At 43.5% G+C, this 18088-nt stretch overlaps 1 protein-coding gene across 3 annotated transcripts in view; it reads right to left on the bottom strand.

Moving 5' to 3' along the window:
- The window catches only part of EIF4E3 (eukaryotic translation initiation factor 4E family member 3), a 320442-nt gene that overhangs the window by 236362 nt on the left and 65992 nt on the right, over positions 1-18088 (bottom strand). The window contains exon 7 of one of the 3 annotated variants that reach the window (XR_016394486.1): positions 1-18088. This exon is cut by the window's left edge and continues 42194 nt beyond it; it is cut by the window's right edge and continues 29139 nt beyond it. The exons of the other annotated variants lie outside the window; for them this stretch is intronic. The gene's annotated coding sequence lies outside the window, so the exon portion shown is untranslated. 3 annotated transcript variants of the gene reach the window in all.

Here is an 18088-nt window from a genome sequence, read left to right on the forward strand (position 1 = left end):
AATGGCGGCACCCTCTCCAGGCATCACACAGAGGCACGTGCTGGGTTCTGACTTCTACAGTCGCCCAGCAGAAGCTCCAGTTACCGCAATGACAACGCCCTTGATAACTGGCTGATGGCCCTAGCCTTACTCACTTTTCCACTACCTTGCCAGTGTTTCTTAGTATCACCTGCCAAGGAAACTACTTGTACAGGAATCCTCTCATTAGGGTCTGTTTATGGGGGTAGCCAGACTGAGGCAAAATGGCTCCCGATCCTAAGCTAGATCTTACACCCCCTCTTTTACGCGTTTAAATGACGCTCCCCGCCCGCGCCCACCCAATACAACCTTATTCATTCATTCAAAAGTATTACCAGGACCCTAATACACCAGCTGCCAGGGATACAGCTGTGAACAGGACAGTCAGGGCCCAGCCTTCAAGAGCTTAAGCTCTAACGGGGAAGAGAGACAAGAAGCAAGACAAATACATCAACATTATCACCTGCAGAGAGGAGTTTTATGAAAGAAAGAAATCGGGATGATGAGAGAGAGAAATTGAGGAAAGCCATATTCTTTAAAGTGGGCAGGGAAGGAAGCGACACGGGAGCTGGAACCCGGAGAATAAGCCCAATACGTGAAGATGTGTGGGTGGAGGAAGGTTCTGCCAGCAGAGGGAACAGCATAGGCAGTGGCCTGGAGGGAGGAGGGAGCTTACCCATCCGAGGACAGGGAAGGAGGTCAGAGGAGGTGAAGGACAAGGGACCAAGAAGAGTGTATATACAATAAAGGGGGAGAGGTGGGCCAGGGCCAGACCACGGAAGGCCTTCTGTGTGATCATTAGGACTTTCGATTTTATTCTAAGGACCACTGAAAGGATTTCAGAGAGGGTGTTACACAAAATTCCCTCTGACTGCTGTATGAGGATTATTTTGGAAGCGTGGAAGCCCAGAGGTTCCTGTAAGCTGACCTTGTCTTCCGTGCAGAGTTCATTCTGAGTCCCATCATGGCTTGTCCGTAATATTTTCAGGGTCTCCGACCTTCCCCTTAAAGGTGTGCAAGCTGTAGGCAAGCGCAACAAATATGATCTACGCCCTTGCAGAGCTCATAAGCTAATCCAGAGACGGAAAAGTAAGCAGTCATGATAGCACAGGGCCTTGATGGTGGAGGGTACCACTGGTGCAGCGGAGAGATTGGGAACTCAGACCTAGACAGGGTCAGGAAAAAATGCATAGGCTGAGGCCTGAGTGGGGGAGTAGGAATTAACCAGATACAGAAGGCTAAGGGGGAAAGAGCATGGTGTGCTTGGGGAACTGAAAAACTCAGTCTGGTCAAGGCATAGAGTATGAGAATGGACGTGGTGAGAGATGAGGCTTAAGTGGTCAATCAATGCTTAGTGAATGAATGAGTGAATGAATGAATGGGTGACGAGAGACACAAGCCAAAATGAAAAAAATTCTAATCTAATGTTTCTAGTCCTTCAACATTGCCATTCAAGGACTTCCACTCTACCGCAGATGACAACTTGACAGATGAGTTAAACTGAACTCAGGAAACATTTATTGAGTATTTACTATAGGCCAAACATGTGTTAATTAAGCATTCGCAACAGATCTATAGAGCTGGCTCTTGGCCTGGAGAAAATCACAAAGGCAAGTGACGTTTGTATGACCATCTAAGACTGTGCTCTGACACTTAAATGACTATTCTCAAAAGTGAGGCATAAATGAAGTGGAGTTGTAATGTGGGTTAGGCACAGAGATCTGTTTTCTAAACACAGTCTTAGTTCCTCTTAAAAAAAAATATATATATATATATATATTTCAAAGTTCTGGAGTACGGGCCTTATCTTCAGCTTTGGTCAACAGAAAGAGGGAGATCCTATAAACAACAAGGTCCCACTGTACAGCACACGGAACTATATTTAATATCCTGTGATGAACCACAATGGAAAAGAATATGAAAAAGAATGTATATATATGTATAACTGAGTCACTTTGCTGTACAGTAGAAATTAGCACACAACATTGTAAATCAACTATACTTCAATAAACTTTTTTTAAAAAGAGGGAGCTCCTACGCCCTACAAGGCACTTCCACTTTACACTGCAGATTCATTTTATTCTCTACAGCCTTGCGGTCCAATACTTTTATACTCTATACTTTCACCGTCCAATATGGTAGCCACGAGCCATATGTGGTTACGGACCCCTTGAAATGGGACTAGTCTGAATCGAGATGTGCTTGTAAGTGTAAAAGGCAAACACAACTTCCAAGATTTAGTATAAAAAAGAATGCAGTGTATCTCATTAGTTTTTTTATGTTGATTACACACTGAAATAACGCTATGCTGAGTATACTGGGTTAAATAAAATATCTTATTAAAATTAATTTCACCTGTTACTTTTTACTTTTTAAAATGTAGCTAAAAGGAAATTTTAAATCATATATGGCTCATATTTGTGTTTCCTATTACAGTCGGTTCTAGTAGTTATATTGTTACATATACAGTACATATATTTACATACAAGTATATATTATATATGCATTGTTCTTTTGTATATAACTTACACAAAGTAAGTTACACTTTGCTGAAAATGTGAATTTGTTCCAACGCGATTGATATGTTGAGAAGTGATTTTAGCATAACACAAATAAGGTGTCTACTTATGTCTGCAAGGAACACGAGGTGAATTCAGAAAACTGCACCCAGCTGAACTGAGTGGCTTGGGAACATGCAAAACGCTCACACATGCACAGACCTCAAACATCTACCAGCTACTTCAGTTCACCACATGGATTACACATCACACGCACCCACATCTGGTACTACAACTTGTCATCCAATTTTAGATAACCCTCCTTCCACCACTTACCATAACTCACAGGCAGCCACCCACTGCTTGTGGACGCTACTTTCCCAAGCAAATGCCAGGTCTTTTCCAAGGTAAAATGCAATATGTAGTTTAGTACTCATGCAATCTTAATCAGTGAACATATGCAAAACTGGGCTGTTTTTACTACTTTTTTTTTTTATGTGTCACTGACAAACTTTTTAGTGTTATGCCCCTCACCCCACTTTCTCTCTAAGTCCTGCAGTTTTTATTGCAAGATTTTACATCTCATGGTATTTTTCAGTAACGTCTATGGCTGTATCTCTATTGGACGGGGCTGTGCTACAGAACCTCGGTTCCCAAAGCAAACACTAGCCTCTCAGTCCTGCCCTTAAGACACCTGCTTCACAGGGTGCCGGATCTTCCTTTAAAGCAATCTTTAAAAAAAAAAAACAACGCAATATGATTCTAAGGTACTGCAGGGGCAAATGTCATAGAACCTATACGAACAAGGCTAATGATTACTTTCATAACATGACTGCTAACTTTGCTGTAAATGTGAAAACAACCGTTGTGCTTTTATGAACAGTGCCAGGGGAGTGAAATAAATAAGAAGTCTTGCTGCCTTGGGGAAAACGTTTTTTTTCTGGCTTTGTCCAGGATAAGATGGACAGTGTGACTACATAAGAGGGCACTTCCTTAAAATCTCAGGGGCCACGATTACATGACATCACTGGAAAAGTGCCGGTGACTGGGATTCCTGCTTCTGAGACATGACGCTTTACTTTTTTCTAAAGCCCGGCTTTATCCCGGAGCTGTCAGGATGGACCCTGGGGGCCTGACTGGAAAACCAGCATAGAATATGGACTCACTTAAACATAGACACTTCCTTAAAAGCTTTGGTTCGATGTGAATGTAAGTCATTTTGATTACTCAATTTCTATATTTATTAGGAATGATAAACCAAAGTACTTGAAAATAATTTCAGTGGTGATGAACTGCGGCAGTCAATCGATGGGGGACACGGCAGTCAATTACCCTCTCACTTTATTTTGGTCCTCGGCAATCAGTTGGGATCAATACTCTCAATCTCCATTGATAGCCAAGTGCAAATCACAAATAATTCTTTTAAGTGGGCTGTCACAGTGTGTGCAACCAAGTCCAACTGGTCCCTTCACGTGGGCGACTAGGATCCGGTGTGCGCTGGGGCGTTCCCAGCCCCGCCAAGTCATCAGGAGTAGCTACGAGAGGCCAGTTCAGCCCGAGAGGACCCTCAGCCTCACAACTGCGTCTCATTACAGCCCACTCTGGCTTCTTCAAAATGGACCTGACTGAAATAAGCTCGAATCTGAAACTTGGTGAAATCAATGAATTGAGCAAAAAAGAATTACCGGGAAGGTAAATCATGCAACACTCAACAAGGATAAAGTAAGGAAGAACTATAACCCAGCAAGGACACCCATGCATTCTAAATGTGCTTTTCTAAAAAGGAGGTGGTGGGAAGGGAGCTTTTCCTGAAGATACAGACTCTGGAGAAAGGTTGACTTAACTCAGCCCCTACGTGTGTCATTTGGGGAGGCAGAAAGACCCCTGAATTCGAAGTGAGATTCTCCCAGTTTGGCCATTCAGAAGCTGGCTGACCTAAGGTAAAACACAGCACCGCTTGACCACCAGAGAGGTGAGTCCCAATTCATAAAATGAATAGGTTGGCTTAGGTTGATGGTTCCCAAACTTCTCCCTGGGGGAACTTTGCACCTCAGGGAAATGGGGAAAAGGTTTGAGGAGAGGAGGAAGGAAAGGGTTGAGGGGAAGGCCAAGAAGCTCCTCTCCACTCTGTTTGTTTATTTGTTTTGTGCATTTGGTTCTACCTCAGAGTTTGTTTGAAGGAACAGCCTAATTAGCGTGTGAGAGTCTGAACCCTGGAGCCAGGCAGCCTGGGTGTGTTTCCCAGCTTCCACTTTCTTGCTGGTTGACCTAGCCTTTCTGGGCTTCAGTCTCCACAAATGAGATCTGAACAGCACCTACTCTCGTGGACTGGTTATGAAGCCTAAATACATTAATATTTGTAGTGCACGCAGAACGGTGTCTGGCACGTGGCAAACTACATATGGGTTTAAGTAAAGCAAGTTTTATGCTGCCTTTAAATTTTTTTTCAACTATAGCCCTAAACTAGGGGTCTCGAGACTTTCTAACCAAACATCCTTATCAGAAAAAAAAAATTCTGAACATGCAATCCCCACGTTTATATACACACATGTACTACGGTTCTAATGTATTTTGTTTTAAGGTGTGCAAACAATTCTGGAATGAACATAAAGTTGGGATATAAATAGGGAGGGAAGTTAGACCTGTTGCCTTGAGTCTCCTCCACTGTCCTGAGCTCAGAGGGCTCAGCACCCAATGCTTGTCTCAGGCCTCCAGTGAAAGCAGCTGGGCGAGCCTGGTTGAGCGTAAGTAGACGGCTTTGCAAATGCACAGCAAAGGGACCCTTGTCAGTATCCATTTTCATTCAAGACGCGATGCTCTGAGTGTTCTCAAGCATGCAGTGAGCACCTACTGGGTGCCCTAGGGACAGGAAAAAACTACAAGATGACGTCTATGGTCCTAAACACAACTCAGGTTGTGAGAAGCTGAGACTAAAATGCTGGCCGCGAGCCTGCCACTCAAGGATCCGTGACAGAGGGGCTGTGCTGGAGTGCAAGTGGTGTCAGGGAAAGAGAGATTCTCAAGAAGACGGGTGTGGTCTTCTTCTACGTTAGCACTCTAAGACTCACAGTAAAAGCTTGCGCTTCTCCCCTGCCCTGCTACCCATTGCGGCAATTCCAGGCCAGGAATCCAGGTCTTCGTGGCTCGTGTCCGAGGGCATTTCCTACAAGATCACGATCAACCACAGTTACAGAGCTACCCGTGTTCACTGACCAACCCCATGGCCAGCCTGGGGAGCGTGAACAGTCCAGACTTCATCTGAGATCAGAAAAGGCCTCTGAGAAGGCTGCCACAGCTCCAGAGGAGAGAAGAGACAATCAAGCAATTATTTAGAACTATCACATAGACATGGAACATTTCATTTATATCAGGATAAATTCCTAACTCACTCTCCTCTACAGCTATTCTTAAGAGCTCATGTTTCAGGAAGTAGCCTCCAGAGCCGAGCATTTTTACGTTACTCTCGCAGAAATATTCTGGGCTCTCTGCTCAGCGCACAGCAACCGTGCTATCTGCCCTCCTCCTACACAGAGTGACCGTGGGCAGCCACCGTACGTTAGATGCTGAAGCTTCTCCAAGCTCAGGGTGCATACCAATGCAATGATCTGGGGATCCTGCAAACGTGGAGATTTGACAGGTCCGAGGTGGTCCAAGGGTCCACATCACTAAGGCAGTGTTGTAATGACACCAACGTTGCTGATGTAGGGACCACACTTTCAGTGTCAGGTTGTATATAACTCCACCCACTGACCATAGCTCACTGGACGTGGAGTAAACACCTCAACAAACTGAGCCAATCAGCTTCCATTCCAGACATTTCGCTTTGAGATAGAGATTCTCTTCCTTCTGGGATGATCCCTCAAATGTGGACAGATCTGAAAACTCAAAAGCTATCGGATAGCCGTTTTCTGCTGTGTGGATGGAGAAAAATGAAAGACCAGGAGGCAGAGAAAAATTGAGCAAGTAGGCAAAATGAGGGACACAGACAGGACACAGACTGCCTGGGTCCTGCAGCTTTTAATTCCTGGGTCCAGGTCCTATTGATACCTCTAGGAGTTCCCTGACTTGGGTTCCACTAGACACCCCTGCATCATTACAATAATTTTCTCTTTTTCACTTAAGCTTGTTGTAAGTTGCTTTCTGTTACTTGCAACCAAAGTATTATAGACTGTCAACAGCTACCAAGGGCAAGCGCTGGGCATTTTAATCTAAGACTTTACCAAGAGCACATAGGAGGTGCTTGTAAGACAGCTGATGACTGAATGAACATAATGCCCCAGGCATGGTGTTCTCTACAACTTCCCTGTGCCCAGATTTGGAGAAACCCTTTTACTTCCTGTCTCGCTGTCAATCCTAGAAATCCAATTGTGAATGCAGCACACTGACTGTCAATTTCTCTTTTTATGCCATCTATTCCCTCTGCACTCTGATTTCATTCTTCGTATCTGGCAAGGGAAAAAGGGACTCGGGGAAGGTGTATTTCCCCTTTAAATACCATGAAAGTTATGAATATATCTTTCCCAAACTGCCAAAATAATTGTTTCATTTACAGAACTGAAATTCTCTAGGGATCGTCCCAGTGATGTTCTAAATTGCTAACATCAGATACGCAGAAAACAAATATGGAGCGATCCATATGCTCCCGATCCTGAATTTAGCATCTCAGCTCAACAAAAACTTGCATTTCGATCGCTTTCAGTCAGTTTTGGGTTATGAGTATGTGCAGGGTTAGGGCTGGAAAGAAGCCACCGGCCTGGAACCTTCTGCAGAGAAGGGCTCTGTCTGCACAGCCTGAGGCGCCTGCACAAGTTACCATTTTAGAGAGTTCACTTTAAATCAACACTTACGGGCTGCAGATCCCCAGTCAAAGGGGAAACCGGAGAAGGCAGTGGCTATGTGACTGTGGAAGGAGAATCTGACACATTTCTCCCTCTTCTTTTTTATTACTACTCAAAAAGTCCTATTGTTTGGGGGGCGTTGGGGCACAGCCAGGCATTTCCCACTTCTCCAGGCTGCATTATGAAAACGGCATGTAACGAGGGATAGGCAATCAAGAGCTCGGGATGATAACAACGGTGATGGGGTTAACATTTACAGGCCACATTTTATGTTCTAGGTGTTACTCTCAGAACCTTACATATGTTAACCCATTTAATCTTTAAAATAATCCTGTGAGGTGGGTATCATTATTCTCCCCATTTTACAGATGAGGAAACGAAGGCTCTGAAAATTGGAGTAATTATACTTATTAGGTGTAGTGGAGCAGCTCTTGCTTTTTCCTGCCAACAGCCATTCTCCTTCTTCTGCTCAGAGGTCTCAGTTTCCCTTTGGAGAACCACTATTCCCTTCTGCACATTGTTTCGGTGGGACAAAGGAGACTACCTTAAACTCTAGGACCAAAAGATCCTATCTATTCAGTCATTGTTGGACTGTAAACTACACAAGGGCAGGCACTGGTTTTATCCATCTCAAATCCTAGCCCTGGGCACAGGTTAGATCCTCAACAAATAGTTGAAGGACAAACAAAGGAACAAAGCATATGATGTGTAATATATTAACGTGATGTTTTCTACAACAGCTGTGTCCTGATTAGTCAAGCCTGGTTGTGCGTTTCCTCTAGACGGATCATGCTCTCCCGGGAATATGAATGGAATCATGCAGGAATAGAAGCTTTTGGAGCTGATGCATCCTGACCATGGTGCCTTAGAAGGGCTGCTACCTCTATCCTAGACCTGACCCTGTGCTTTTCAGATCCAGCTTTCCCTTCAGTTCTCTGAGATTACCCCTAACCCACAAATAAATTCCCTTTTTGCTTAACTGCACCAGAGTTGGTTTGTATTGCCCACCAAATCACCCTCCATTCTAAGTGGCATGTTTGTACCATTCATGACATGGCTAGACCCAGAAGATTTAATTACAGGGACACAGATCAGTGCTGAAAGCTTAGGACCTGAGGTTAGGCAAAGCCACTGACATGAAGCATTCATTTATTCCACAGACATCATTCACCGAGTGCCTTTATGAGCTTGGAGCTATAAGTCGTCTTTCCCCAGATTTTTCTTTTCAAGATTCACAATACACAACAATTATCAAAGTATCATACCCACTTTGCAGATGAGAAAATTAAGGCTCAAGGAGATGAAGTAACTTGCCCAAGAACATCAGTAGAGGGAGTGGCATAATTAGGACTGAAAATTACATCTTCCTGAGACCAAAGCAATTGCTCCCACCATTGTAGCCCACAGTCTCCAATGGACTGGGGGCTTGGCTCACTGGCAGGGCTGAGAAATCCAGTTGCTAGAGCTTGGGCAAAAGGAAATAGAAAAAGTGAATGGAAGCTGAGTGTCATGTGGGTTAAACTAGTTCAAGGGATGCAGACAACCACCACATACGTTATTATACACTCTGCATTATTCAATAACTTTTTCAGTTAAACAGAAATTTCCTCATTTAAGGAGAAATATTGTTTGAGTCAATACAGGTTCAAAGGATTGGCTGAACTGTCCCAATTCCCCTAGCTTCCGTGCTCAAGTCCCTCATAGGGTGACAGACACATGCGACCTCTTCTGTCCTAAGGACAGCCCTCTCATGTTTTACACTCCGTATGAATCCATTCACAATCAACTTAAAACCCACTACCATTTGCGAAAACCAACCGAAAATATTTAAATCAAAGAGGAGTGTATGGGCTTCCCTGGTGGCGCAGTGGTTGAGAATCTGCCTGCCAATGCAGGGGACACGGGTTCGAGCCCTGGTCTGGGAAGGTCCCACATGCCGCGGAGCAACTAAGCCCGTGCACCACAACTACTGAGCCTGCGCTCTAGAGCCCGCGAGCCACAACTACTGAAGCCTGCGCACCTAGAGCCCGAGCTCCGCAGTAACAGAAGCCACCGCAATGAGAAACCCGCGCACCGCAATGAAGAGTAGCCCCCGCTCGCTGCAACTAGAGAAAGCCCGCATGCAGCAACGAAGACCCAAGGCAGCCAAAAAGAAATTTTAAAAAAAATTGTTAAGAAAGAAAAAGAGCAGTGTATGACATCACAGAGCCAAGTGCAATCTTTTTTTCGTCTCTTGATCTAGTGAACAGCGGATGTTTTTGCCCTTATGCACCCATTTCACCTTCTTTTGCTGCCCCTTTGAATAAGCCCTTCCTGGTGGCTTAATTGCGCTGACCTTAATTCCTCCTCACTTCTTAGGTGCAAAATGGGCCTGTGATTCAGGTCTGCCAAACGAACGCCTTCCATCTCCCTGGATACAATATGGGTTCAAGGTTGGCCACTGAACGGTCTCATCTGAGTCCTGGGGCTTCTGCTGGACTCATGATATGAAGAAGCCCTCTTTTCCTTGGGAGTACCAGCCACAAGGAAGAAAGAATCCTAGCGCTGCCTGAGAATAAAGCCAACGCCAGAGGAGGCAGAGCTGCTGAGAAACAGACAGAAGAAAGAAAAGTTCTTTCCATCACCTGCATGCAGCCATACCTGAGGTCTGTGCCATCACCTGCATGCAGCCGTACCTCAGGTCTGTGCCTTGGACTTTGAAGTGAGAAAGTAAGACAGGATCTCCCTTTTGTTGAAACATCTCTGAATCTCCTAATCCAAAGAACCGAGAGGAACACCATCGACTCAACCATGTGTTTTGGAATTACATTTATTTGCCCTGAGCTGCTCTTGTGTTCTCCCAAATCTTAATCAAATTGCCTAAAATTTACTATTTTTTTAATGTTACATTTTAGAAACTTCACGCCCTAAAATTCCTTTGCCCGTAAGTTAAAGGTTTTAACATAGCAAGAGTGAAAACGTAATTCATTCCCAAGCGGGAATTTATTTGATAACTCAGTTCTCTGTAATAGCCCAACTAATGTACTAAGAACGACAGGAAAAAATAGGTATGTGCCCTGCAGATTATATAATATTTACTGAAAAACCACAAGTCCCAGGCTACTGGGGATAAGGCAGTAAACAAAAGGCATTTGTTTGGCAGACCTGAATCTCAGGCCCATTTTGCACCTAAGGAGAGAGGAGGAATTAAGGTCAGAAAAAAATTCCTGCCCTCGTGGAACTTATATCCTGGTGGAAGAGGAAAAGAAAATCAACAGGACACATAGATAAACAAAGCTGGGCAAAGTGAGAGAAAATGGTGTAGGAGGTGATGCTATTTCAGACGATGGCCCGGAAGCTCGCCGAGGAGGTGACATTTGAGCTGATACTGGTGCTAGCTGGAGAACCATACTGTAGGCAGAGGGAACATCTAGTTAGGGACCCTGAGGCAGGGATGTGCTTAACATGTTCCAGGAACACCAAGGAGGCCAGCGTGGCTGGAACAAAGTGAGGGGCACAGTGACAGGAGATGAGTTCAGCAAGGTAGCCAGAGTCTAGACCATGTGGGTCCTTTTGGGGCCAGAAAGACCCTGAGTTTGACTGTGCTATGATGGGAAAGCAATGGTGCGAGTGGGCAGAAGAACAGCATGATTGAACATATATGTGAAAAGAATCACTCTAGTTATGTGTGGAGAACGAACTAAAGAAGGGCAAGAATGAAAGAGACTAGTTAAGAGGCCACTGAGGCCCGGGCAAAAGATGATGTGGATCAAGCAATTGAGGTGGGGAACATGAGAAGTGGATTCTAGATGTATTTTGAAGGTGGAGCCGCCGACCTGGTTTTAAGAATGGAGCCAATGTAGGATTCTAGGTGATCAACATGTGGACCACTACTGAACGAGACTAACTGTGTCTTTTAAATTAACTGTCTTAATGAGTTTATTAGATAATCTCTTAATTTTAAAATAAAACATGCGGCTTATGCAAGAATAAGGCCTTTGATAAACCGTTGAGTGTTTAAAATATCTTTGCATCATAGAACCGAAATATATAAAAATGATACATGTTGACTGTAAACAGGTGTTTTCACAGGTTTGACTTGTTTCTTTTCTTTTTTATTCATTTATTTATTTTTGGCTGTGGTGGGTCTTCGTTGCTGCGTGTGGGCTTTCTCTAGTTGTGGTGAGTGGGGACTACCCTTCGTTGCGGTGCGCGGGCTTCTCATTGTCGTGGCTTTCTCTTGTTGCGGAACACGGGCTCTAGGGGCGCAGGCTTCAGTAGTTGTGGCACGTGGGCTCAGTAGTTGTGGCTCACAGGCTCCAGAGATCAGGCTCAGTAGTTGTGGCTCACGGGCTTAGCTGCTCCGCGGCATGTGGGATCTTCCTGGACCAGGGATCGAACCTGTGTTCCTTGCATTGGTAGGCAGACTCTTAACCACTGTGCCACCAGGGAAGCCCTGACTTGTTTCTTGATAAAGTTATTACGACATTAGAGAAAGGTATACTTAATACAAATGAATGGAATAAACAACTAAATGAGACTTAATAATTGGCATTTGATTTTAAATATTTAATTTGTTCCTATAAACCTTGTCAATAAAAATAATAAATCAACAACAACAAGAAAAGAATGGAGCCAATGTTGGATGTGAGAAAAAGAAAATCAATGGTGATGACACCAAGTTTTTAACATGAGCCTAAAAATGAGTAGAGGTGTCATTTTCCGCGATAAAGATGATGGCAGGAAGAACAGGTGTGGGGAGTGAAAACTGAGGTTAGTGTTGGATGTGTACTGTTCTCATGGCAGCAAAAAACACAAACAACATCTACCACTGCACTCATCTTTAAGTGTTCAATTTAGTCGTATGAAGTACATTCACAATGCTGTGGCCATGACCACTGTCCAGTCCCCAAACTTGCCCATCATTCCAAACACAAACTCTGTACCCATTCAACACTAACTCCCCATCTCTCCTCCCCCCAGGCCCTGGTCAGCTCTGTTCTACCTCCTGTCTCTAGTGGACACGTAAGTGTAAGATGCCTACTGGACATGCCGCTGAAGATACTGGAAGGTAGTCAGACACACTGATTCTGGGGTGGAAGGGAGAAAGGAGAGCTAGAGTCATAAATTGGGGAGTCATCAGCATATGGAGTAGTCAGCGCACAATTCCCATTTATTGAGCTAAATGTCTGACTTAGTTTCTCTCACTCCTGTGCAGCTCAGAAAATGAATATGGTGCCAGACAGAGTGCCTGGCATAAAGTAACCATTCAATAAATATTTGCTCACTTGAGCAACTAAACGCTTTGCCCTCCAGTTTGTGGGCACAACGGTTCTTTGAACAAGAAATTTTAAAAGTACAAGCCTTTAAAATCAACACCTCTATTTCTTGGGGGAAAAAAAAGAGTCTGAACAAATTTAAAAATACATTGGCACTGCTATTGCAGTTTTCAGAAATAACATTTGATTTTCTGATCTCTTTGGCTGATGACTGTGCCAGAATCCAGTACCACTTGACACCATGCTATGTTACATAAACAGACTGGGAGAGACACGACCAGATGTGGTGTGTCACAGCAAGGATCAATGAGCTTGAAAAGCAGAAGAGGTCCTGTCTAAAACCAGGCATTTGAAGTGTGTTTCAAAACCTCCAACCTCTATTCACATTACCCTGCTGATGTTTGAAGAAAAATGTGATCGTGGAAAAAGGTAAAATTTTGGCTACCAAGATGGGATTCAGAGAGCAATTTATCTTCAGCCAACAAATGTCTTCTACATAGAACAATCTTCAAGCGCCAGATCTTGATAATCTCAGTCACATGCAGGGATTTAAGAGCTGCTGTTCCTCAGGGTGCAGCAACCCTTGGGCACGTCAAGGCGTTTCATACATCCTCGGGGTGTGGAGGTCCTGGGATTTACCTTTACATAATAAGGTTGGAATCATCTTCTCCGGCCACACAGCCGTAAGTGCAGAAATTTGAGGATATAAACTTGGTATGGGAAGATTTCAAAAGCCTCAGCTGTTGATTACATTCTCTTGACACTTACTTCCGTCACCTGTACAATTAACCACAGCTTAGTCATCCGCTAGCGCCATGGCTACAGCCCTGAAGTTAAATTGAAATGTTAGCGTAATCCAGGCTGTGAAACTCAACGTAGAGCAGTACAAGACAGGCAAGCGTTCACAGACCCCAGTGTCAGTGTTTCACTGGGAAGTGAAAACACATTGGTGTTTTTTCTCAGTCATCATACCTTCTCAATTTACAGTGGTTGTTTTGGTGGATGCTAAAGTATCTGAATACGGCATTAGTAATATTTTAAGAAACCAATTAGCTTCTGGAGGGCATGTGAGAATTTCCAATTCCTTGAGTTGGAATCTGAACTTTGAAAGCTAGGATACGTTTGCCCACTTTGAAAAAAAAGAGAACCTATTCAGTTTAGAAGGCTGGTTATCCAACTCCAGTTGTATGGGGAAAGATGAATTTACCTCCTCCGCCCAATTTTATCATTGGGTTTGGACCTTCCTGATGAGCTCAGAGGAGAGAGGAAGAAGTATTTCTTCACATCCTCTCTTTGGAGTAGAACAATCAGGATGGATTCCACAATAAGCCTTTCTTAACCTAGTGCTATGTGGTGTCACTTCACTCCGCCAGACATAAAACTTCCTTGGGGTACATGAGCCTTCATCTGTCCTCAGGGATGACAGAAACAAAGCATTTTCATTGTTATTGTATCATGAAGAGATTTAAGAACCAAAGAAATGCTTAAATTCCTGTGCCTGAGCGTTGACAAAATAAAGGGACTTGCATTTCTAGTGAGAGCCAATGAAAAAAACTAGCATGTCTCTCGTAATGCACCAAGAGCATTTTCTAACAAATTCCACTGCAAAACCTAGAGCCAGAAATCTTTTCCAAAAGAAATAAAAGTTCACTCGCCTTGCGGTTTTTGAATGAACCGTATATTTAATGTAAAACCCTATTTCAATAATGTGTCCTCGGGCTTCCCTGGTGGCGCAGTGGTTGAGAGTCCGCCTGCCGATGCAGGGGACGCCGGTTCGTGCCCCGGTCCGGGAAGATCCCACATGCCGCAGAGCGGCTGGGCCCGTGAGCCATGGCCGCTGAGCCTGCGCTCCGCCACGGGAGAGGCCGCAACAGTCAGAGGCCCGTGTACCACAAAAACAAAACAAAACAAAAAAAGGCACCTGAATTTGGATTCAAGATGGGGAAAAAAAAATGACCATACTAGGGCTTCCCCGGTGGCGCAGTGGTTGAGAGTCCACCTGCCGATGCAGGGGACACGGGTTCGTGCCCCGGTCCGGGAGGATCCCACATGCCGCAGAGCGGCTGGGCCCGTGAGCCACATCCGGAGCCTGTGCTCCGCAACGGGAGAGGCCGCAACAGTGAGATGCCTGCGAGCCCTAAAAAAAAAAAAATAATAATAACGTGTCCTATTTTAAACTATTTTTAAGTTAGTTATCATGGCCCCGTTAGACGCTGATGATGACCATTATTAGCAGGAAATTTAAACTTGACTTTTCCTGCTGCCATGGCTCTGTGTATGTCATACTCTATTACCAATTTGTTGACTCTCAGCCATACAGGTTGTTTTTATTTGGCCAAGTTGCACAGCCATTTAGCACTTGCTCAGGAAATAGTCAGGGCAATAAAAAGGGCTTTAAATATATTCAGAGGCCACGAACTCCTCTTCTTCTATTTTACCATTGGGAGTACATACAAGCCATAACATGTTGAAGGAAGTCTAAATGAAGATGGTAAAACAATTTTCATTATGTGGCACAATGTATGAATTGGTCAAACTACAGCAACTGCACCTGAGTCTCTGGGCAGCAAGGAAGCCTTCAATTTAGATAAGGAAGTGCACAATTCCTTCCAGAGGAAAGAGAAAGTTTCAAAATGTAGTTAGGTTTATCAAATTTATACGGGGTATAAATGGGTCTCATGGTCAATCAGACTGAAAATCAGGTAGATTAGGGTTACTCATAGTCTTAACAGCTTAGAAATGAGAATCGACTTAATGTGGAGGAGCCGTTGGACAATCAGGTGAAAACATGATGGTTGTCGGGATTTAGGAACTATACTCTCCAATTTCACAGGACAGGCTGGCGGGTTAAGACCCCGAGAATGGGGACAGTAGTAATAAGAGTAAGAAAGGCTCTGACAGTGAGGATGAAAAAGAACCACGAGGGAGATGGACCCTACTGGTTTCACTGTTGGGATGGGAAGTGCGTTAGGTCACAGATGACTGATTTTAATTCACAAACAGGAGAATGGAGACGAGGAAGCGGATCTGGATTAGAGAGGAATGTGCGAGGCTCCATTCTGGAGAGGTTGAGTGTGAGTAGCCTGTGGAACATCCAACTGGAAGCTGAGGTCTTGTCTCTGAGGAGACAAGCCACACCTACAAGTCTAGATTGTGTAATGGCCGAGATGGTCGTGAGGTCCAAAGAATAAAGTGGCTGTGAGTACAGGGAGGAAGGAAGCTGAAGCCAGGACCTGGTAGGACGAAGCTGGAGTATGGTGAGTGAAAAGATGGGGAAAAAAGGAGGAAACCCAAGGCATGTAATGACATAGACAACAGGGAAGAGGGACTTTCAAAAGGTGTAAACGATTCAAGTTAGTTCAAGAAAACACAGAAAGAGCTAAGTGCGGGGGGGCGCAGGGGATAAATTGGGAGATTGGGATTGACATATACACACTCGTATATGTAAAATAGATAACTAATAAGGACCTACTGTAGAGCACAGGGAACTCTACTCAAGACTCTGTAATGGCCTATATAGGAAAAGAATCTAAAAAAGAGTGGGTATATGTAAATGCATAATTGATTCACTTTGCTGTACACCTGAAACTAACACAACATTGTATATCAACTATACAGTTTTAAACTGTATCATACAGTTTTCTTTTTAACTCAACAAAAAAACAAACAAAGAAAACAGAGAAAAAGCACATAGGATTTGTTAATTAGGGAACTGGTTTATCTCTATTGGGTCAGATTGAAAGTGGATGAGGATTCTGCACAGCAAAGGAAACCACCAACGAAATTAAAAGACAACCTACTGAATGGAGACAATATATGCAAATCATTTACCTGTTAAGGGGCTAATATCCAACACATATAAAGAACTAATACAACTCAATAGCAAAAAAAACAACTCGATTAAAAAACGGGAAGATATAAGTAGACACTTTCCCAAAGAGGACGTACAGGTGGCCAATAGCTTCGTGAAACGATCTCAACATCACTAATCATCAGGGAAAAACAAATTAAAACTGCAAGGAGATACCATCTCACACCTGTTAGCATGCCCACTCTCAAAAAGACAAGAGATAACAAGCGTTGTCAAGGATGTGGAGGAAAGGCACCCTTGTGCCGTGTTGGTGGAAATGTAAATTGGTGCAGCCACTATGGAAAATAGTAGGGAGTTTCCTCCAAAAATTAAAAATAGACTACCAAAGGATCCAGCAATTCCACTTCTGGATTCTCAGCTGAAGAAAATAAAAACTTTAATTTGAAAAGATACATGCATCTCAGTGTTTACTGCAGCGTTACTTATGATAGCCAAGAGATGGAAACAGCGTAAGTCTCCATCAACAGATGAATAAAGGAGATGTGGTACATATATACAATGAAATGTTACTCAGCCATAAAAAAGGAAGAAATCTTGCCATTTTCAGCAACATGGATGGATTTTGAGGGCATTATGCTAAGTGAAATAAGTGAGACAGAGAAAGACAAATACCATATGATCTCACTCATATCTCGAATTAGAAAAAGGAGAAAAAAACAAAACAAGCTTATAGATACAGAGAACCAACTGGTGGTTGCCAGTAGCAGGGGATCAGGACTGAGCAAAACGGGGAAAGGGAGTCAAAAGGTATAAATATCCAGTTACAAAATAAATAAATCATGGGGGTGTAATGTACAGCATAGTGACTATAGTTAATAATACCGTATTGCATATTTGAAATGTTAAGAGTGTATCTTAAAAGTGATCAAAAGAAAAAAATATTTTATAACTATGTATGGCGACAGATGGCAACTAGACTTACTGTAGTGATCATTTTGCAATATGCCCAAACATCGAATCGTGTTGTACACCTAAAACTAATATAATATTACATGTCAGTTATACTTCAATTTAAAAAACGTGAATGAGGAGACGGGACAATACGCAGAGGCATAATCTGTGTGGCTCTTTGGAGAGACAGGTCAGTGTAGGAAAGGAGAAAACAGGGGTGCATACACGCATCCTAGGACTGAGGCCCTCCACATCTCATTAGTGGGATAACAGGAATAATGCAAGGTCTAGGCTAAAGGGGGTCATTCTATTATATCCAACACACAGTTTAAATACACGGCCATGGGTGTCAAGGTTGACTAGGGAGGCCATCAAAGCCAGAGTGGAAATGACAGCGACCACAAGAAAGCAGGGAGAATCTGCTTGGGGGAAGGTGAGGATGATAAGGTGGTGTGTGTGTGTGTGTGTGTGTGTGTGTGTGTGTAGGGTCTTGGTGTTTTTTTCTTCTTTTGGTATATAAATGGTTTTGAGTGCTAATGAAAACATCACAGGTGATATGCTTTGCATGGAATGTTTAAAAAATTGAATTATTTACTAAGATTTAAAAGTTGAGAGTATTTCAAATAATTTTTTTTCTGATTTATCTTGATGAGGGCATGACCTGGGATATTCTCCCATGTGGCAGCAGACATCAGGAACTGGCTGGTTGTGGGC

Source organism: Delphinapterus leucas, chromosome 10, assembly GCF_059928025.1.
Source record: "Delphinapterus leucas isolate spDelLeu-1000000601 "Yukka" chromosome 10, BTC_Dleu_Yukka2, whole genome shotgun sequence".
Lineage (NCBI taxonomy): Eukaryota > Metazoa > Chordata > Mammalia > Artiodactyla > Monodontidae > Delphinapterus > Delphinapterus leucas.